Source organism: Pinus tabuliformis, chromosome 6 (genome assembly GCF_031772625.1).
Source record: "Pinus tabuliformis cultivar Carrire ecotype Pingquan chromosome 6, CPIR1, whole genome shotgun sequence".
Lineage (NCBI taxonomy): Eukaryota > Viridiplantae > Streptophyta > Pinopsida > Pinales > Pinaceae > Pinus > Pinus tabuliformis.
This window is the reverse complement of record NC_142292.1, coordinates 1930326195-1930341911: the sequence shown is the minus strand read 5'-3', so window position 1 is coordinate 1930341911 and position 15717 is coordinate 1930326195. Positions and strand designations below refer to the sequence as shown.

Genomic DNA, 15717 nt, shown 5'->3' with positions numbered 1-15717 from the left:
AAGGATCTAGACAACAGCTCTTCGCGCTCTGTATAGAGCCACGTGGAGTAGTTGCGAAGGATAGATTGATGTGCGAAGCAGTGTAAATGCACAGGATCTGTTCATGAACTTCCTAGCCTTCATCAAGACATCGCTAGGGTGCAGAAACCTGGTTCCAGCACCCTCCCATACTACCTAGAGTGAGACTTTAGTCCACGCACCGCGGACTGTTGCAAAAAGGGCCGGTAGTTTTGGGATTTGTTTGGCTAAATCACTTCTGAACTTGGGATAGGACCCAACAAACCAACAAATGGTTCCACTACCAGGACCAGGATCTGCCTAAGGGATGTTTGATGTCAGAACACTGGAATCCCACGAAGAAGGAAATTGAAGAGTGGTTGGAGAAGAAACTTCACGAGTTCATGACATAGGAAAACAAAACTCCACAGGTATCTAAGAAGAGGTGGTTGGATCTCTACGTATATGTGGAAATCCACGAGATCTTATTCATGTCCTTCTCTTCTAAACTGTATGAGTGGATCGTGAGGCTAGTCAACATCCAGGGAAGGTACAAGCTCGATCAACTGATAGTGTGGACTCCAGAGTTAGTGCGCAAAATAGAGGCATCAGAAGACAAGATCACGTGAGTTGTGGACCATTGGCTCGACCAGATAATTGGGTGATTTATCACTAAGTTTGCGATAGACACGACCGTGAGCTATATCGAAGCAGAGAAACTTTTTCTCAAGGGACCGCGAGGTAGGTACATTAAATCCTGGAATACCTAGATTAAGATGATATTATGTGAAAAACGGGTGATGTGAATACATTAATGTTTGGAATGACATGAAGCGAAAAGACCTACAAGGGTACCAAAGGGTTAGGAAATAGTCCCTTGATTTCAGCTTCGCGAGAGAGTGAGGAAGAGCTCGCTTGGGTCTCTCTGGGAAGTGCAGTCAGTTTGATAAGGCAGCACATTCTGCAGTTACCACCTCCACTTACGCCACCACCTCCTTCACCTCCTTCACCCCCATATTCATCCACCCCACCACCACCACCCCGACAGTTCACCATGGTGAGCGCGATAAAGCTACCCATATTTAGAGGGATAGGGAATGAGGATCCAAACCAGTTCTGGTTCCTGTTAAGAGCAGAGTGGGAAGCACAAGGTGTTACAGACGACAACATTAAGAAGGCCACATTGGTGAGCATGCTGTAGGATCGTGTGCTGACATGGTATATCAAGCACTCTAATGATCACTCGAATGCAGGAATCGTGGAGTTCCAGAATGCGCTGAACAGAGAATTTATCTGGCTAAAATCAGAGATACAGTCAATCATCTGATTTAAACAAATAACGATGCTTCCTGGCGAGACCCCCTGGGATCTAGATCAGAGGCTGAAGAGTTCGATCTGCGAGGCTAATATGACGCTAACAGATGTGCAGCACCGCAATGGGTTTGTGGCATCTTTGACACCACACCTAATGACGGCGTTGTCACAGCAGAAGCTTTCAACCCAGGCCGAAGAGTTGGAAATGGTGATGAGGTTGCGTGAAACACTGATACATGATCTGGGGTTGGGAGTCCAACAAATGCACACGTAAATACATAATCTATGCTTGGAGATGTAGAGTTTGAAGCAAGATAGGGCGCCACGGCCAGAGTCACACGAAGAAGTATGGTGCTTAAAATGAAAAGGCCAGGCCCATGACAAAGACCACTGTCTAGTATTTGCGAACTACTTGGCAGGAGGGGGACCCATGCCATTGAGACCAGAGGCACAGGCAGGGCCAAGTACGACACCCATGCTATGGTGCACAATCTATCAAATAGGAGGAAAGAACATGACGGATAACTATCATTTGTTGCAGAAGTATACACAGACTCCGCAATAGCTATTTTGTAATTTTTGTAGGTCGGTGGGCCACAATGAGAGTACTTGTCGTAGCTACAAGTTAATGATGGAGCAAACCCCAACATATAGAATGCAGATAGAAACGTGAGGCCTCAACCCAGCTGCAGGGATGGCACGCACTAGATTTCAGGGCCAAGGTCCAGACCGAGGAGGAATGGGGCCAGGAAGGGGCCGTAGAAAGTTAATCTATTACAATTGCGGAGGACTAAGGCACTACACTCGCGATTGAACCAACCCGATGAGAATATCTTGTTCGTACTGTGCTCAATTTGATCATGAAATGGTAGATTGTCCTTCGTTGATCACACAGATGTGTGAGAAAGGTGTACTACAGCCTACTCCGACTCAAAATACTCAAATGATGAGATCTGAACCACACGAAGAAGACTCAAATGTGAATATGGTGCTTAGAAGTGGCGCGACCATAGGGGAATATAAGGGGAAGAAACCCAAGGAAGATACATGGGTTCGTAAGGCTCCTACAAGAGAACTTGAGTTTGACTTGGAACACACAAAGGAGACGTTTATGGGAGCTAAGAAGAGCTTCGCGGAGGCCTCTACTTCAGGTAGTAAGGATCAACCAGAGATAGGGATGGATCCTTCTATGCTAACTACCTTTCCAGAGACATGCATGAAATTTTTGCAGGACAATAAGGCGGTTAAAGGACTACAAGAATTGATAACTATGTGCATAGGGTCAGGGGAATCGTGCGTAGTCAGGAAACTGGGAAAGCATGCATTGTGCACCGGGAGGGAAATGAGATAGGTGATGCAGATTGGCGAGTATGAAATCGATCAAGTAATCCTAGACTTGGGTTTGGACACGAATGTGTTGCCAAAGTAGACATGGGAACGCATGGGTAGGCCCACGTTATAGTGGTCCCCTATTCCATTACGAATGGCGAACTAGTAGAATATTTTTCCCATGGGGAGGGTGCAAGGAGTAACAGTTGATATTGAAGGCACGAGCATGTAGACGGACTTTGAAGTGATAGAGATTGTTGATGAAAACAATCCTTATCTCGCGTTGCTAGGAATAGACTAGGCCACTGATATGAATGGAGTCATCAATCTAAAGAAGCAGAAGATGATATTCGAGAAGAAGCCCCTACGCGTAGTAGTTCCACTAGACCTAGCCGGAGGAAAGTGCTACACTGAACCTGTGCACGACAATGGAAGCGATGATGAGCTGAATTGTATCTACAAGATAACTGCGCAAGATTAGGATTACGTGAATCCGAGTACAAATGGAAGGATCTCATGGCAACGCGTAGGTTCCTGCACCTCGGATTCAGATGAAGAAGATGAACACTGGCACAATCGGTTGAACGAAGTGACAATGCTGAATTGGAACATGATGAGTAGATCACCGCATTGCGTAACAACCCAGGCCCGAGATCTACCGACATATGATGGATTGACAGCGGTGGATGAATTCTTGAGAAAGTTTGAGAGAATAGTACCAGAGCAACAGTGGTTCGATGCATTGAAGTGGGCACTGTGTGTGACACCTGCGCATTGGTGAGGAACTCATTAAGGAAATTTCAAAAACTGGTGAGGCTACAGGAGGATGATGTGGCTACAATTTGGGAAACTGGAACTATGGATAACAGATAAATACGATTGATGTGATGACCCACATAATCACCTCGCAAAATGGACCAAGGCCTATGGGGAAGAACCTCAACCTGAATGAGTACACTTATTCTACCATACCCTGGATGTCATACACATGAATTGGTATACCGACATGGAACTCCAACATGGTATGAATGGGATGTCTTGTGCGAGGGATTTTTGTTAACATTCACATTTGAAGACCGATGGTCGGATATTGTTGATGACTCGTTGCAAGTCGTAAAAGCCGCCATCTTCAAAATACCATAGGAACCACGGGAAGTACTTCAACCAGCATGGGCAACCCAGTTAAGCCGTGCCCTAGAATGTTATAACATACAAGTAGAGGAGGATGATGACGACCCCCAAAATATTAATATTCTAGAAACAGAAGGGTGTCGCGAAGTTCGAGGACCATCAATTGAGGACTGCGACATCACTACGTTGTTAAAAACAAAGCACATAAACATTGGTATAGATGCGGAGCCGAAGTATGCAACGCTTAGGGACTATTGGGATGATGCTACGGTAGATAAGGTCGCCGATTTACTCCATGAATATCAAGATTTGTTCCCGACCAAAATCACGAACTTAAAGGGGATCATTGGTGACTTAGGGATGATGAAGATCACTCTAAAACCAGATGTGAAGCCAGTTAAGCAGCAACCTTACCATTTGAATCCAAGGTATAACGAAAAGGTCTGCGAAGAATTAGACAAAATGCTTGTAGTCGGAATCCGACTGGGTGAGTCCTATGGTAGTACAGGAGAAAAAATAGAAGGGTAAAATTAGAATCTGTGTGGACCTTAGAAAGCTTAACGATGCCTGTGTTCACGATCCATTCCTGACACCATTTATAGATGAAGTATTGGAGAATGTTGGCAGACAGGAAGCTTACTCATTCACAGATGGCTTCTCTGGGTACCATCAGATCAAGATCACGCCGGAAGATAGGAGCAAGATAACCTTCGCAACCGAATGGGGTTGTTTTCAATACACCATTATGCCCTTTGGACTCAAGAACGCGCCAACAATATTTTCGTGCATAGTGGTGGCCGCGTTCAAGGAATACATCCACAAGTTTTTGGAGATCTATCTAGATGATTGGATTTTATTTGGGTTAGTTAAACACAATATAGTGAGCTTATGGTTGATGCTGGATACTTGCCAATGACACCAGATTGCTTTGAATCTTAAAAAGTGCACCTTCCTTGTCCCCTTTGGAAATTTTCTCGGCCATGTGGTCTGTAAACAAGGTCTGATGGTGGACCTTGGGAAGATTGCCATTATTCTCAATCTGGAAGCACCATGAAGTGTTAAACAACTACGCGCCACATTGGGGCACACTGGTTACTATAGAATGGTTATTAAGAGCTATGCAAAAATAACAACACCAATGCAACAATTATTGAAAAAGGATGCTACATATTGTTGGAATGATGATTGTAAGAAAAGTTTGGATGTTCTGAAGGAAAAAATGGCATCCGCTCCTATCTTGGTCTTCCCAAAATGGGACATCGAATTTCATGTACATGTTGATGTGTCGTGTATTGCATTGGGCGATATACTTACGCAGGAAGGCACAGAAGGCGTGGATCACCCGATCGCGTTCGCGAGTCGGTGGCTATCCAAAGTTGAAAAGAACTATTCTACTACTGAGCGTGAAGGATTAGAAATGGTATACGTGCTCCAGAAATCGCCACTATTTACTTGGTGGGCACTTCAAGATGTATACCGATCATTCCACGTTAAAACACATGGTGAACAAGCCTATGTTGGGGGGGGGGCACATATGCAGATGGTTGTTATTGTTTCAAGAATATGACTTCGAGGTCATTGTAAAGCCGAGACGCCTAAATGTAGGACCAGATCACCTATCACGAATTGAGACAGGTGCGGAGATAACAAATTTGGAGGAAGGACTACCTGATACAAAACTCTTTGCAGTGCACATCGTGGATGACCACGTCGAAGATATAATCCATTTCTTAACCACAGGGACTATGTCACAGGAATATTCAGTTTAGCAGAAGAAGGAATTGGTGGTACGCATGACAGACTTTTCTATCATCGCGGGGCACCTCTACAAAATGGGAAACAATGAGATATTACAAAGATATGTACCTGAATTTGAATGAGGACAGATCCTTGTAGAGGCACATGGGGGGGCCGCAGGAGGACACTACACAGGATGGGCGATGGCATAGAAGATTCTTTGCGCTAGGCTATGGTGGCCAATCCTACATCAAGATTCAAAAGCATATTTTTGGGCCTGCGACATATGTCAATGGACTGGGAAACCATCACGAAGGGATGAGATTCCACTCAATCCACAAATGACACTACAGCCATTCGAAAAATGGGCAATAGACTTTGTGGGGCCAATCAAACCTTAGGGGAAGACAAGTGTGCGCTACATCATCACCGTGATAAAGTACTTGACTCAATGGGCGAAAACACAACCAGTTAAGGACTGCATGGCCATTACAACTGCGAAATTTTTATTTGACAATGTTTTGACACAGTTTGGATGCTCAAAAATTTTAATGAGTGATCGCAGAACACACTTCCTAAATGAAACTATCAACGCACTCATCGAGGAGTTCCAGTGTATCATTAGCAAGGTACGCCATACCATCCACAAGCTAATGGGACAGTAGAAGCATTCAACACGTTTCTAGAGACTGCACTAACCAGAGTATGTAATGCGCAACGAAATGACTGGGACTTGCACATACCTGCCGTATTATGGGCATACAGATCCACGTGCAAGAAATTGATGGGTCAAACACTTTTCAGGTTAGTCTATAGCATGGAAGTAGTCATACTAATAGAATACATCATACCCAGTTTGCGAATAGCAGCAATGATAGGCATGTCAGACCATGAAGCTTTGGAAGAGAGGCTCGCACAATTAGAAGAACTTGAGGAAGAATGATTTCGAGCAAGATTCCCTCAGCAGGTATAGAAACAACGTGAGCAGGCTTGGCACGATCACCATATCAAGTTGCACACATTCAAGGTAAACGATTTAGTTTTGTTGTATGATAGCAAGTTCGAAAAATTTCCTGGAAAATTCAAAATGCATTGGTTGGGACCATATGTGGTAAAGGAGGTCATAGACAGAGGCGTGATCCAGCTAGTCCAACTTAATGGGAGCCCTTCCTAGGAAGATTAAATGGCAGTCGCCTGAAGCCCTACATAGGTGGGCCGACTGTCTAACTAAATGACCAAAGCACAGTCTTTGCGACTCGACAAGCTAAACAAAGGTGTGGGACTATAAACACAGGTACTAGAAGCCGACATCCAAGTAGAGAACCAAGTCAGACGCAGATGATTCTGAAGCAAAAAGGGAGTAGATCCAAACAACGACAGCATGGGGAGTTGTGGACCTTCATGACACACAGGCACAGTTGGATGGAGTTCATGTAAAGATCACCACTCCAGTCGAGTGACTCGGGACGAGTCACGATGATTGTGTTGGGGGCCTGTTGGGCAGCGGATCCCCCGATAGTGGGTTTTGGGGCTTGTAGCCAGCGTTTTGGTCAATGTAATGTAAAGACCCCACAAAATGTCAGCGCGGAGTGCGATAGTCTACAGTTGTCCACCCTAAAATAATATAATTTAATGTATGGTATGTCGGCCTACACATGCTCTGTGGACCATCGGAATGTATAAATAGAGCAAGGCTCTAAGTGTAAAAAGCAATCTTTTTAATCTTAAGTACTATGGGTTTTTGAATAAGGAATTTTCTCTAAGTCTATAAGTCTGAGTCTTGGGTTGTAGTAGTAGAAAGAGGCTCTGCAGCTATGTGCAGAGGCCTAGTAGAGTCCACAGGGTGGAGTTGGGATTGTACTGGAATAGAGGATTAATAAAAGATAAGTTGATTCTGAAATATTATGCATCTACTCGTAGATCTGTGTGTTTATGCTTCTGTTATACCTTTGCATCTCTTTATAGTTTATGATTGCATGCACTTGCTTTTAATTGTTGAATGATTGATGGGAATATTGGGCCCACATAATTAGGTTAAGATCTATAATAATAACATAGTAAGGCTAAAGGATCTAGACAGCGCCTCTTCACATTCTGTTTATAGCCGCGCGGAGTAGTTGCATAAGTTGCGAAGGACAAACAGCTCTGCAAAGCAGCGCAAGCACACAGGATCGGTTCGTGAACTTCCTAGCCTTCATCAAGACATCCCTAGGGTGTGAAACCTGGTTCCAACACCCTCCCATACTACCTCGACTATGACCTCAGTCCGCGCATTGCGGACTATTGCCGAAAGGGCCAATAGTTTCAAGATTTGTTTGGCTAATTCACTTCTAAACTAGGCTCAAGCCCCAACAAGCCAACACCTGTAAACCTTTCCGCTTCGTGTAGCCCTAAACATGAAGGTAACTACATAACCCGTTTTTTGCACAACAACATTTTCATCCAAGTATTCAAAGATTTTACGTACTTACCTCACATGATCCAGGTGGATGTTGGTGGCCACCCAGCTATCCCATTTGGACCCCCACAACTATCTCTTTCATTCTTTTCAGTTTCCTAAATTGTAGCACAGTTTATTATTTTTAGCATTTTTTCGGGTCTTGAACTTCCGGAGGCATTTTGAGGCCCTAAACGATGTTTTTTTGGAAATCTGTGGGCAACATGGTCCATGCAACATGTGTCCATGGACCATGTTGCACTTCCCAAAGTGGTATTGCTCGGATAGATCTTTCTAATGAGCTATTGTACGCGTCAAACAAAGATCGTATGCCAAAGTTACGACCCCGGGAAGTTGACGTACCAATTTACCCAAACGGGGCCCACAGTTTGGTGTTTCATCTTCTAGGGTTAGGTTTTTGAATGTTAAGGGTTTTCCATTGTTTCTAAAGAATAAATAGGCCTTCGAGCCTCATTGTAACACAGTTCAGAGGCATGTAGCCACCACATCTCTTCTCAGAGATAAGCTACCATCGCCCTTGCTGGTTTATTTCCATTTCTGGTTGTAAGCATATTTTAGTATTTTCCATTAATGAAATGAAGTATTATTTTTGCTGCATATTTGTGTATTTGGTTATCTCTGTATTTTTTTGCATTCCTATTTAAGTCCGGATCAGTGGTATCAGAGAGGTCTGCTTTTTCTCTATTTTTCTTTTCATGTCCCCAATGAGGTCGGAACATAAGGAGTTAGGGCTTGAACTGGTCGAACCTTTACAAGACCAGCCTCGAAAATCCCGACGGCCTCCCACGGTGGATGAGAAGAAAGACGAGGGGGCAAGAGATCCTATCAAAATCTTGCTCGAAGAAGCTCTCGAGTGACAAAGGAACGTGATGATGGACAACTTTGCGTAGATCCTTCAGTAGCTACCCAGAGGCGACTCAACTTCTAACAACTACTATGGAAATGCCACGCCCTTTAAGGTACAAGTTAATTTTGAAATCCCCATATTCCAGGGTCAGATAGACGCAGATGCCGTAGATAAATGGTTAAATCTGCTAGAGGGTTATTTTTCTGTTCATGAATTTTCGAGTCGGGAAAAGATTGTTTTCGCTCTTCTTAAAGTAGCCCCCCACGTCAAGGATTGGTGGGAAACCTACTGCGAGTAGAAGGATGAAAGCATAGGCTCACTATTTTCAGCCGCACCCACTTGGAATGACTTCCGGGATGCCATCAAGGAGCAGTACTACCCTGTCAAAAGCTATGAGGACAAATACATCAAATGGACCACACCACGGTAGGGACGAGACCAAGATGTGCCGGAGTTCACAAACATTTTTCATACCCTTCGTACACAGTTGGGTATCAAAGATTCTGAGTTGCATCTGGTACTCAAATACCACGGCTGCCTACATAGATACATCTAGGAAGAGATGGAGTTCTTAAACATCTCCTCACTTGGCACAGCATACCAATACGCTATCAAAATCGCGCAAAAGTTCAAACAGAAGAAGCAAGACTTTGGATCTTCAAATACGAAGCCCAAAGGACAAAGCCAAGGCGGGGTGACCCAAGACAACCCCTCGAAGCTGCAAGAAAAGAACAACACCACGACGCTGAAGAAGAACATAGGAAAGTGGTGTGAGTTCCACAAGAGTCCCACTCATAACACAAGTGAGTGTCGAACCAAGCAATCACTGGTGGCCGAGTTGAAGGCTTCAGAATTAGATGCATGTTCTGACCCTGAGCCAGAACCCGACAAGGGGAATGGAAAAGGGAAGCAGATCATTGATGCAGAGCCCAGCGCCACTATTGCCACTGCCAAGGTCCAGAAGAATGAGCCTGCAGACCCAGAGGAGGGGGAGCACCTTTTCCACTCACAAATGTGGGTGAAGGGTTCACTACTAGAATTCATTATTGATAGTGGGAGCCAAAAGAACCTTGTTTCAGCAGAGGTCATGAACCGGTTGGGCCTACTGTCTACACCACACCCGCAACTGTACAGTATCAGGTGGCTTCACAAAGGATGAGATCTCAAAGTTCGCCAACAGTGCCGCCTTCCCTACAGCATCAAGCCCTTCACAGACGAGGTATTGTGTGATGTTATACCTCTGGATTTTTGCGATGTACTATTAAGCCAGCCATACTTGTCGAGGCGACATGCTGTGTATGAGTCAACGCCTCGTGCTATCATTATTTCATTGGATAATTCATTATACAGGATACTAGAGGTAGCCCCACCTACCGCCACCTCTTTGATCACTGCCAAGAAAGGTAGCAAGCTCATCTCCCAGACTAGGAAATTCATTTTCTGTTTGGTTCGCTCCCAAAGTAAGGGGAAGATCGCTGCTACATCCATGACCCCTCCAAAGGGTTCCTCCACACAGGAGCAGCAGAAAAGGGATACGGTCATGATAGAAGACAGGAACAAATTATCCTCACCCACAGGGGTACCACACAAGTTTCATGTGGGCGATAAAGTTTGGTTACATCTGCAAAGAGAATGCCTTACCAGAACCCATCAGAAACTTAGACCACTCTGAAATCATCCATACACCAGTACTAAGGCTACAGGCAACAATTCTTTGAAGCACAGCATTCCTCCATTCCTTCGCTTGCACCGAGTGTTCAATGTGGACTATTGTCGACCATGCTTCCCACCACTTCTGGACACATCAGAGATTGCAGAACAGCTCACCAGGGACCAAGTTCAGCAGATGGAGAAAATCAACGCAATGGGGACCATTGCATCCTAAGGGGGGAGGAATGATCCAGGTGGATGTTGGTGGCCACCCACCTATCCCATTTGGACCCCCACACCTATCTCTTTCAGTCTTTTTAGTTTCCTAAATTGTAGCATAGTTTACTATTTTTAGCAGTTTTTCGGGTCCTGAACTTCCGGAGCCATTTTGAGGCCCTAAATGACGTTTTTTTGGAAATCTGGGGGCAACATGGGTCCATGGACTAACATTTCCTTTCCCAAAGTGGTAGTGCTTGGATAGATATTTCTAACGAGCTATTGCACACGTCAAACGGAGATCGTATGCCAAAGTTACAACGTTAGGAAGTTGATGTACTGATTTACCCAAACGGGGCCCACAGTTTGGCGTTTCATCTTCTAGGGTTAGGTTTTGGAATGTTAAGGGTTTTCCATTGTTTCTCAACAATAAATAGGCCTTCGAGCCTCATTGTAACATAGCTCATAGGCATGTAGCCACCACATCTCTTCTCAGAGATAAGCTACCATCGCCCTAGCTGGTTTATTTCCATTTCTAGTTGTAAGCATATTTTAGTATTTTCCATTAATGAAATGAAGTATTATTTCCGCTGCATCTTTGTGTATATGGTTATCTTTGTATTTTGTTATGTTCCTATTTAAGTCCAGATCATTGTGGTACTCTGAGAAAGTGTCACTCTATCTCGCTATAGCTTAGTAAGGTGTCGACCGCAAACTTAGTAATAAACCCTCCTATAATGCAATCGACCTAGTGATCACTAGCATGTGTGATCTTATCCTTCGATGCTTCCAACCTTCGCACTAGCTCTAGGGTCCACACAATAGGACCGTCAACCTTCCACCTTCCTTAGCTATCTACTAGCTTCACGATCCAATCGTATAGCTCAGTACAAAAGGACACGAAAAAGATTTTGTGGATCTCCGTATTTAGGTAGCTATCTAGCCACTCTTCTTTTGACAGTCATGAATTTATGTAATCTTGCGCTGTGAACTCGTGAATTCTTCTGTCCAACCAGCCTTCGATTTCTTTCTTAGTTGGATTCTATTGATATGACATCGCACATCTCTATGCATATTCTGGTCCCGAAAATGGAACCATTTGTTGGCTTATGGGGCATAACCCAAGTTCAGCGTTAGTTAGCCAAACAAATCCCTACACTACTGGCCCTTTCGGCATCAGGCCGCAGAGCGTAGACTAAAGTCTCAATCGAAGTAGTAAGGGGGGATTCTAGAACCAAGTTTCTGCACCCTTTAGATGGTTGTGATTTCAGTTTATTCCAACTATACCTTCCTTCTCGTAGGTCTCTTTGCACTCTGTTCCACCCTTCAGTACCTTTGTGATTGGTTATAATCGGCTTTCACGTAGCCCTAACCAAGAGCTAAAGTCCTTCCACGCTGCTAAGGCAGCGAACAAAGATATATCCTAAACTACACTAAGTATCTTACTTATCTAATTGATAGACCTTAATTATCTCCGCGTAAATAGATATTCTTACTTGCGTTCACTTAACCAATAAAATTATACACATTCACGCATCATATAAGCATTAGAAGTGAAATTCATACCTAATATAACAGATGCATAAACATGAAATAAGTACATAGAATTGATAGAAAATTCTCTTTACTAATACTTCCAGATGATTACAGACTCGACTCGCCCTGCGCACTCAGCTACAGGGGTCCGCGCACTCAGTTGCGGACTACTAGGCCTCCGTTCACTCAGCTGCAGAGCCTCTACCTATGCTATGACCCAAAACTTAGACTTACACTTCAGAGTTATCTCGCATACATCTTCATTACTTCATGTTGGTTCTTATGCTATCAAACTACTTAGAGCTTAGCTCTATTTATACAATCCATGGTCCATGGACCATGGGTATATCTTCTACAGTCGACAACACATTATCAAAATAAGGGTAGACAAACCTATGACTCTTTAACAACTACATGATCCGCGCCCACAAAATGCGGAGTCTTTACATTGGATTTACAAAATTGGACCAAAATCTGGGCTCTAAGCCCCAAAACTGCCCTTGGGGGATCCCGCGCCCAACAATATTAGATATTTGACATGTGATATATTTGACATGTGATATTATCATCACAATTGTCATCTAAAAGATGTTAGAGATGATGTCTGAAACTAAATTTAAAGAGTCAATTTTTATGGGTGTCTACTATAATTTAGTTGTAGGAATGTGCCTATGTGTCCTTTTCATAGGATTAAAAATTTGGGATTGAACCATGCCAAGGTACTTGGATTTTATATCTTTTTCCAATGATTCATGTAGTAAAAAATGAGTCGAAATTGCTCATTTTGATTTTAGAGATGGATTCACGAATAATAAATCTATAGAGTATACAAATTATGTTGTTTCAATCCTTGAAATTCTCACTGGATTCAAATAAAAAATATGTCAATAAGCCCTTCCATAGCAAAAAACTAGTGTGATGTGGATCTTAATGACGAGTAAATTCAAGGTCTTGCACTGGAAAGTCATAATCTTACTGGGATTTTTGGTTTTGTGTAAATGAAAAAAACCATAGGCCTATGAAATTTAGAGTTCCCAAACTGCAATACATGAATGCATGGGACTTTTGCACGAAAGGATTTGGGGTCCAGTCTTATGGAGCTTGCTTACATTGCATTTCATGCTCTGTATTTGAACACTTGGCTACATCACCTCTGTGAAAAATAACTACATTCCTCTGGTTGGAACTTGAAAGAATTTAATTTCAATGAAATATTTTTCTGGAATACTATCTGACACAACTATCTCAAGGTTTATTCATTTTTCTACTAGTGTGTGAATAGACATAAAGAGGATGGATGAGGCTGAGTAGTGCATGGAAAACATCCTGGTCCTAATGATTCTAGATAGGAAGGTGAGTCACTTGAAAAAGAAGCAGAGTTAAGATGAAAACTTGACCCAAAATGAAATCCAATAAATGGGTATGATTTACTAGTGGCATTTGAAAAGGAAATAATAGGATCTAAAGAGAATGATGTCTTCCCTTTATATGTATATCACCACTGAACAAATTAGGACTAGGTAATGAAATCCAATTATACTGAGATGCAGATGCAACTGTAGTGATAACTTGATGATCTATCCTGTCATTAAAATGCAAAGGTATTGTAAATGACTAAAAGGCATCTCTAGCAGAAAAATAAGATGATGAATTGAATAGCTCAACCTTCATTCTCAAGTCACCTATAGGATGGGAAGATGAGCTAAAATTATGAGGCAACAATTCATCTCCACCATCATCAAAAGTGGGCCCATCATTCAAGTCAAAATCTCTCAGAACACATGAAGCTCGAAAGGAAGATGCACTGGTGTCAGTCTTCAAAGTGAATCCCAAATTTTCATCACTGATACCAAGAGGAATTTTGGTCAGTTCATTCTCCCCACTATCATCAATGCGATTAAATTCTAAATATGAATTCAAAGGGCTACAAGGCTTGGTAGTAGAAAAAGGTTTAACGATTGAAGATATAAAATATTTTCCACTCATATCTCTCCATCCAAAGCTTGTTGATGGTTAACATATTTGAGAAGATAAATGCATTGTTATTACCCCATATTTAGATGTTTTCATATAATACAAATTAAGATTAATATATAATGAAACTCTACTTCCTTTTCCAATTGAATTAAATGCATAAAAATATGAAATTTGTATTTTGGAGACATGATGTTGTAAATCAATTATCTCTCTAGGTTCTGCTAGTCGAAAATCACTTATTGCTCCAGATCCTTTCCAACCTAGTTCTCCTATGCTTTGCATTGTATTTATTGAAGGAATGAAATGTCCCTTTGATCTAGCAAAAACTACAAATGGTGTTTCTAAGCCAGTGCACAATACTGTAAGGGGAACATAAGAACTTGTGTAAGGCACAACTGATAAATGAGATGCTGATGTGGATAGTGTTGCGTCATAATGACCTGCTTCATCCAGTTCAATAGATTCATTTAAGTCAAAAGCAGGTATTTATGATGAATCATTGCTTCATCATACTTTTCTAGAGGGATGGTCATTTCCATAATTTGGTCAAAAGAATGTAGTTCATCTCACCACGCACTTTGTACTGTTGTTTTGAAACATAATTCTTGATGTTGTAAAAGTGTTGAAGATGCAACTGTAATGCTTTTTGTACCTTCATAACCAATAATAGAAGATACCTCTCAAAACCTTATTATGTTTGATTTGAACTTTCCTTTCAATGTCACAAATATCAAGAATAGTACAATAACCCATCTCTGTAGTAACAATTTTATTTTCATAACTAGTAGTCACACCAATTCCTTTATTTCTACTTCTCTAGATGCCACAGTATTATTTGGTTCCATGCATTCTCTTTTTTTTATCAAAGTTTCCTGAATATCATCCTTATATGTGATGCTCCTAGCAATAGGAAGATGTTCATTACTTTGTGTTCACCCTTCCCTTGGTCTTCATGTTCAATTCCATAGGTAGAATGATGTTCCTTGGCATCAAGCACATCAATACTTTTATTTTGTTCATAAGACAAACTTATATCCTCTACATCTTTATCAGGAAGCTTATTATAGCTAGACTACTTTTCATGGCCCTCTTCTTTTGCCAACCTTGTTTGCCACTTGATGTGTAATTTGCACAAAATCGTTGTTAGAAAGGCCTGAATGATAATTATTTGGCTCCCTAACATCATAATTGGAGGCCCCTGTGCATGGAACATATCCTTCACTTGGATTTTCTTGGTTTTCATTTCCAACCTCTTTTTCCTTTTCCAAGTAGTGTTCACTACTTCCTTGGTTGTCTCCTTGTACACTAATTCCCCTAACATGTACCTTTTCTTGTTGTAAATTAATTGCATCCTGTATTTGATGTCCACCAAGTCCCTCTTGTTCATCTCTTCTCTCTAGTTCAATTTTTTTTCACAATATGAATCCAATCCATCTTTTCCTCTGATGTACAATTATTCAACATCATAACATAACTCATCCATTGGTTGTTCCCCACCCCTTTTTGAAAATGGGTTCTCTTGTAT

The 15717-nt window shown here is 42.2% G+C and overlaps 1 pseudogene; it reads right to left on the bottom strand.

The window, feature by feature from the left end:
• Positions 1–13482: 13482 nt before the first annotated feature.
• LOC149266902 (uncharacterized) lies at positions 13483–14945 on the bottom strand (annotated as a pseudogene).
• Between the last annotated feature and the right edge of the window lie 772 nt (positions 14946–15717).